Here is a 7,974-nt window from a genome sequence, read left to right as displayed (position 1 = left end):
TCCTTCCTTTCTGAATCTTTCCTGAAGGGCAATGGAACAGATGATCTTCACGAGGCTCCAGCCTGGTGGCACAGACAAATTCTGGCATAGATCTGCTATGCCCCTTTACTCCTTCACTCCTACAGCAGCAGATACGCCATCTCCTTTCTACATGGACACATGCTTCCCAGCCCAGTCTTCTGGTAACCAAAGGTTGTCATCTTCTGTCCATAAGTGTTAGGGGACATCCTGGGTTATGGAAAGTCTGTGAGAGATGAGCAACTCTCACCACAGGAAAACTCATTACAAAATAACCCAAAGCTTACAAGTGATCAGGCAGGGATTACGTCCTTTTGTTCCTGTGAAGCAGGCAGATCCATGCAGGACACAGAGACACATACGCTGGCAGTTTCCTGTGGTGCAAGGTGAAGGAGGATGGGAGAAATGCATGGACTATAAGAGCAGCCATTGTGCTCTGCAGCTTGTGTATGGGAAGCCCAGCTGGAAGGTCTGAACTGTGGCAGAAGTGCAGAAGTGAAACTGCAGCTGTGACCAGACTGGACATTTCCTGGCTCAAGCCACAAGTTCTTCTTTTTCCTGTGGAGTAGCAGGTTTCCCACAAGATGCACACACACTCATGGTGTGGTGCAGTGGGTAGAGTTTACAAGTGGTGTGAAGAATGGTCCAGTTGTACTTTCTGGTCTATACTGGGAAAAGTACTGTTTAATATCTTCATCAATGACATAGTGGGATTGAATGCACCTTCAGCAAGTTTGCAGATGACACCCAGCTGAGTGGTGTGGCTGCCACACGTGAGGGACAGGATGCCATCCAGAGGGACCTGGACAAGCTTGAGGAATGGGCCCAGTGAACCTCATGAGGTTCAACGAGGCCGAGTGCAGGGTCCTGCACCTGGGTCGGGGCAACCCCCAGTATCAATCCAGGCTGGGGGGTGAAGGGATCAAGAGCAGCCCTGCCAAGGAAGACTTGGGGGTACTGGTGGATGAAAAACTGGACATGAGCTGGCAATGGGCGCTTGTAGCCCAGAAGGCCAGCCGTATCCTGGGCTGCATCCAAAGCAGCGTGGCCAGCAGGTCGAGGGAGGTGATTCTGCTCCTCTACTCTGCTTTGGGGAGACCCCACCTGGAGACCTGCATCCAGCTCTGGAGCCCTCAGCACAGAAAAGACATGGACCTGTTGGAGGAGGTCCAGAGGAGGCCATAAAAATGCTCAGAGGGATGGAACACCTCTGCTGTGAGGACAGGCTGAGGGAGCTGGGGTTGTTCAGCCTGGAGAAGAGAAGGCTCCAGGGACATCTAATTGCAGCCTTCCAGTACTTAAAGTGGGCTTATAAGAAAGATGGAGACAGACTGTTTAGCAGGGCCTGTTGCAATAGGACAAGAGGTAATGGTTTTGAACTAAAAGAAGGTATATTTAGACGAGATAGAAGGCAGAATTTTTTCACAATGAGGGTGGTGAAACACTGGCACAGGTTGCCCAGAGAGGCGGTAGATGCCCCATCCCTGGAAACGTTCCAGGTCATGTTGGATGGGGCTCTGAGCAACCTGCTCTAGTTGAAGATGTCCCTGCTCACTGCAGGGGGGTTGAACTAGTTGACCTTTAAAGGTCCCTTCCAACCCAAACTATTGTATGATTCTGCCCTCACAACTGCTGAGCTTCGTATGTATGCATGAGGACCATGCCTCTGCTTCCCCCTTTCTTTCTTTTTTTTAATTTTTAATCTCCTCAAGCAGGGACTGGCACATCACTCCTGTGTGTGTGACATGTAAAGTCTGTATATGTCAGAAGTACACCTTCTAGCCCAGCGTAGTGCTGGCCCAAATGGTTTCCAGATGATACCCTAGCAGAGATGAAGCTTGGAGACACCAGGCAGGATGAGCCCGCTGGCTCCAGCTGGGGGAGGAGGGCCATGTGAGTGCAAGCCAGCGTTCACAGTGATGATGAGTCACCCAGGTATGCACAGTAACTACAGCGGCCCTTCCAACACCCGCAACATCCTTTGCACTGTCTCTTGGTTTCCTGTTCCCAGCACAAACACTGTTTGCCTTTAACAAGTTAAACCTGTTGCTTCCCTGTATTTTCCACCTGCCTTGGATCCTTTAGTATTTTGCTGTGCCTTTGCAGTCTATATGCATCTGAGATGCTAAAATTGGAGAGGTTACAGTGTGAACTCACTCCTAATTGATCTGAGAATGACACTCAGCTGCTAGTGCTCATGCCATTCAATGAGAGGCAGCACTGGATTGATCAGTGCCTCAAATTTCACAGGGCTTTGGTTCTGATATTTTTCTTGTGCTGTTCTCTAGTCAAAAGTTCTAAACATTAGTTTGTTGACCCAGATTGCAACCTAGCATTTACATGAGGGAAGAAGACATTCCCACAGCAAGTTGCACAGCTGTGCAACTTCCTCTCACAACTAATAGTACTAACATCAGTTGGATTCCTCCCCTCAGTAAACAGACACAAGAACTTGTTATTTGCAAGAACAGGAATTAATCTTTATTGACCAAGCATTCATTATGGCAGCTATCAAGAACAAGTGAGTTTAATTTTTTTGAAGAAAGAGATCTGTTTACTGGGGAAGGTGAATGTCATATTTTGCACTTGGGTGAGAAGGATTAATCAGGTCCTTGGTTTGCTGGGACTGCAGCTGGGGCACAAGAAGAGTGCAACATGCACTCCTGCTTGATGATTAGAGCAGCTGTAGCAGAGCCGCAGGGAATCCACTCCCTGATATGCAGTCGAAAAGGGAGGTCATCAAATCCAGGGCTAGGGCTAGAGCAAATTATGGCAAGTTTAGAGGTAGAGGAAAGTTTTATTTTTAAATACAGATACTGTGAATTTATAATTTTTAATTTTTCTCATACTTCTTATATCTCAGAGGCTGGTGTGTTGACCTAAGCAAGTCAGCACACAGCCAAATCAAAAATCATTAATCTAGAGATATCTTAGACCCAATGAGCATACTGTGCTTGGTACACAATCCAAGACATAGGCTCACTGGGGTTTTTATTTTATTTTTACATATATACCTAATGATAGGGAACAAAGGCAGAAGCTCGCATCTGTGTTTGTACAGTTGTTTGCATGTCCATACATGAAGTATTGCTTGGTAGTTTGCAATGTAGGAGATGCCTTTGCTTTAAATCTTTCTTAAAATAGTGCAATGTATGCAGCAAGCAATGTTTAACTGTGTGCAAAGATTCGCTCTGTCACAGAGACAAATGTGCAAGCACAGAAGAACCACATCTTCTACATCCTCTACACAGATGCTAGCACTCGTGCCATGGGTCCTTACTCAGGACTTCCAGTTTCTGCTAGCATCTCTCAATAGCAGCTCGAACAAAACGTTCTTCTGTATATTGATTGCACAGCAGATAGATAGCTTTTCTTTTTGCAAATCCCCATAGTTCAACAGACGGGAGGAGAGGCAAGGGAAAATCAAACTCCATGCCCTGGGAGCGAGGCTACCTTTGTGATTTACAAATTACTTCAGTGATCTGCAATCATTGATATTGCTCGAGTCCGTCTGTCTCCCTCTCTTTTGCGTTCTCTCTCAGCATAGTAAAGCTAAGGAAATCCAGGAGACTGAGTTCAGTGCTGCAGATTAGTGACGGGAAGGAAACTGGATATGCATAAATTAAACAAGACCATTTGCCTTCTCTGATCTGCAGATGTTTTTCTCTCAGAAATGCAACTTCTTTTTTTGCAGGTGACACCCACACATCTCCTTCACTTACTGGAGATGATAATAAAGGAGATAAACAACTGGAGCTCATGCAGTTAGACTTAATCTTTGTATGTCATCGTCACCAAGCAAAGCCACAGCAATAGGAAAACAGAGCTGTTTTCTGCTGCTCGTTTCTAACCGACATTTCTTCACTAAGTTGCTCATGTAACCTATGGACTCTTTGAACTTCATTTTGTGCCTGCTGTCTTTCACAGTGTGTGGGTATTGCCATGCAGTGCTAAGCTGCAGTACATATATCCTCTGCTTATACCCCGGTCCTTTTTTGCCTCTCTGCTGAGCTACAACAGAAACTCCTTAATAAAAAAAATTATTTAAAAAAAAAAGTAACAAGAAAGAAATACTCTGATTTTAAAACCTTACACTGCAGGTTAAATGTGGGATTTGTAAGTGATCCTTTAGTTCAGAAAGGAGAAAAGGCAGAAATAGGGGTATTTTAAAAGTCCTTTTTAGTTAAGTGTATATGCATGGTTATTTTGACTTAAATCTCAGGAAACAACCACAGAAACTTTGTCCTTCCAAGGGCTGCTTTTACTGGAGGAAATTCACTGGAGCTGCAGTCCAAACTAATGCATTTCTCTAGCTGCTGGAGACAAGCCCTGGAGTTGCTTAACTCCACTTTTCCTGCAGTGAGCCATTCATCTATCCTGCCTTTCCAGCCTGCTGTGGTTTGCTTGGCCATTGCCCTTTGAGTATAATTTGCTGCTTTCATCTCAAGAGTTTCCTGGGACTCAACACTGCTCCCGTGTCCACACACAGGACCTAACCTGGCTTTCACCATCAATGCAGTTAGCTTCTCATTGATGCATAGCAGCCTATGCAGTAAAAAGTACTTCTTGAGGCAAGAAGGACCAGGGTGGTTTTAATACTGTTATTTCTAGTATATGGCCAGGGAGAGGCAGAAGTCTGCTTTGTGCATCCTGCAGCTGGTTTGTTCATTTCCATTCCCTGAGGGACTGTTCCAGAGTTTCACTGAAGTGGTTTCAGAGTGGTTTCTCCTTTAACCCCTTTTGCTTCTCCCATCCTTATGGTGGATTGCTCCATCACAGAGCTGGACTCGACATTAGTGTCAAGTCAGTGTGTCTGCAGCAGGGAGAGAGATCAGGCTCTTGCTGTCCAATTCTGTATCTTCATAGTCTCATACTTTTTTGTTGTTAAGAAAAAAAATTGGCATGACTTCAGCTTTCTGCTAATGAGAGAAAGAGCTACCTGGGATAATGCTCCCAAAGGTGAGATTCCGCCCTGGACTTCAGCTTCTGTCCCCATGCATCAGGAGCTGGTGAGCTATGCAAACAGAGAAACAATTTCCATTCTCCAGCCTGTTTTGACTTGGCTGGGGAATGCTGAGCAGCCCAGGAAGAAACACACGCAGCCTACTTCATCATTTTCATAAGCAAAAAAACCCCCAAACAACAGCTCTCATCTTGACCACTGATGTTTGAAGATGCAAGTAGCCCAAGGGCTGTCACAGGCAGCAAGCATAGTAGGAAAATTAGTTCATTCTGACTCACAACAGAGTGATCGAATTTAATGGGGCACTGACAAGGCTGTCGGGCATTGACTTAGCTATTTTCTAAGTCAGCCCGATGGATGGTTGTATCCTGCTACAGCCGTCCATATGAGGGGCTTGACACATCGCTCGGACTCTGTACCTGCAGCGTCGCCAGCTAAGCGCCTACTGTGACAATACCTGGAGCCTCTTATAGCAGCCCTGTGCTTGCTGCAAGGGAGCCGACCAGCTTCTCTTAGTAGCGTATGCTCAGATTAGGAGGCAAAGTCCCTGTAGGCAGGGAAAAAATGCAACTGTAATTAAAGAGCCACTGCGGTCACACAAGGGGGCAGAAGAGAGGCTGGATAGGAAAGTTTCCTTCTGGCATTTCCTGCCTTTGATTTCTTAATTTTGCAACCTGATCTCTTTTCTTTTAAGGTACTTTAGCATGTAATTTCTTAAGCATCTTTATTTTAGAGCAAAAGGATTTTGTGAAAAGGCCATTTGATCCTCCTACCAGATTGAAACCACTATGTTAATTTCCACAGAACTGTACTGTTACAAATTGCTCGTTTGTGTCTTTGTTTTTGCTGCTTAGGGAGTAATCTTTCCTGACTGAAAAACTAGAGTCGTTCCAGCCCATGAGAACACTTCAACCTGATCTAGAATAGTTCCCCTGAAGAAATAAAAAGCCAGTGAGGAAAAGGAATGATGTGGCCGCATAATAATATAATGGTTAGGAAAACTGGCATTTGAAAACTGGTCATTTCAATGGTCAGATGAATGAGATGGAGCCAGCTCCCCCAAACGGAAGTGATCCTAGTAAGTTTATGGGTCCTGAAAATCAAGTTATTATTTATCAACAAAAAAAGGAGAAAAAGTAAGAACTTGTGCCTTGATCCTGGAGATCCAGTGAAAAAAAACCAAAAAAATCCTACCATGAATATGAGACCATTCAACTTTTTGTCTCTTTGCAAATTGGTTTGTATGAAATTGGCAGCCTCCTAATACTTTGTCAGCCAAATTGGCCACATCAGACTATCTGCATGCCCTTGAGGCTGGAATAGTAACATACTGTAATGTGATGCTCTAACAAAAGCACCTAATTGTGAAGAACAATCCATTTGCATCAAGATAAGCAGCTCGTAATGTTTCCCTCTCACAGCCGCTTACAGACACTGACTTTGGCTACAAATTAGTGCCTAATGCTGTTTTCAACCTTTCCCACTCTTTATTGGACCTTAACAAAGCTGATGTACTCATTACCCTAACCTGTTCTCTGGTTAGTGTGAGTGACTAACAAAATTATATCTTGGTCTGTGATTCATCTTGAATAAAGTGTTTTCCAGTCACACAGCAAGAGCCTTGCTGAAAGCGGAAAGATTTGATCTTTAGCACTGAAACCTTTGCTTGTGTGCTCCTAAAACTCGAGCTTTTTGTACCATGTTATTTAGTAGTGTCAAACATACCATCAGTAGCCAAAGTTGCTTCTGCTGTCAGGGCTTGTCTACAGGCATAATGAACTTGGCAATAGCCAAAAGTCTGCTATGCACAGGAAATGAAACGTACAGAAATTAAATGCGCTCTGGGAAGCACGTGGTGTGTGGGATTCCCACGTGGTTGTTTGGCACGACTGAAAATCTGAAGATGATAGGTAAAATCAAAGGGATGAAAGACCCCAAATCCTTCAAAGAGAAAACAAGCACCTATCCAATCAGCACTGGCTCCAATCTCCTATGGCAACTCCTTATCCCCAAATGAAGAGGAATGTGGCATACAAGACAGTCTTTGTGAAGCAAATAACTACTCAGGGGTACATACGGAAGACTGCGCAATGGTGTTAGAGAATAACAAATTGGATGGGTTCCTGAACTGCTGAGTCTGGCATAGAAATGAAAGTAAAAGAGATGATATGCAAAGAAGGAAGATGTGATACAGTTTGACAGTCATGCCGGGTTCATCTTTACAGGTGCAGAAGAATGAAGAGGCATTTTGAAAAATCTGATACAAGAGGCGGGTATTGGAATTTGGGGGATTCAAACTAGAAGGAACGTCTGAGACTTTTGTCTTTAGTAAACCTGACAACCCCAATGGTGAAGGTTCAAGATAGTGCAAAGATAACACAGGCTATCTCCTCGGCATTCGCCTCCTAGGGGCTTGGTTCCTGGAAGCATAGAAGAGCCAGGCTGTTGTTTTGTGCTGTGCTGGAGACGTGCACAACAGGAATCGGCATGCAGGGGGCTAGAGCTGCACAACCCTTGATTGACCCCTTGCAACATATGTTGATTGCCGTTCAGATATGATGACTGCAGATCAGATGTTCGTTTGACACTGAGATCCAAAAGAGGGGGAAAGGAGGATGAAAAATTAAATCACTGTTTGGCAGGATTATATTTGCATTTGAATTAAGATCTGTGTGCAAGGCAGAAAACCCTATTGATCCTTGAGGGCCAGTTTCCAAGTTCAGAGCAGCAACAGAGGAAGGTATCTCTTTACATCATCCCATAAGCAGCATATAGACCCCAAAGTTAGGGCCAGGGAAGGCCAGGGCTGTCCTGGCATGTTATGCATTGCCTAAAACCAGATGGAATAAATTAGGGTTGCTCTGTCGCTCTGTTTGCATATGCTAACCCACATGTGCAGAGCCAGACTCCAGGCCTAACTGGCTTGCTTCTCTGCAAACATTCTCTTTTAGTCCCTTACAGTGGTGGATAAAAGGTATTTACTGGTATCTCAC

Source organism: Phaethon aethereus (genome assembly GCF_964289735.1).
Source record: "Phaethon aethereus genome assembly, chromosome: 6".
NCBI lineage: Eukaryota > Metazoa > Chordata > Aves > Phaethontiformes > Phaethontidae > Phaethon > Phaethon aethereus.
Note: the sequence above shows the minus strand (reverse complement) of the source record.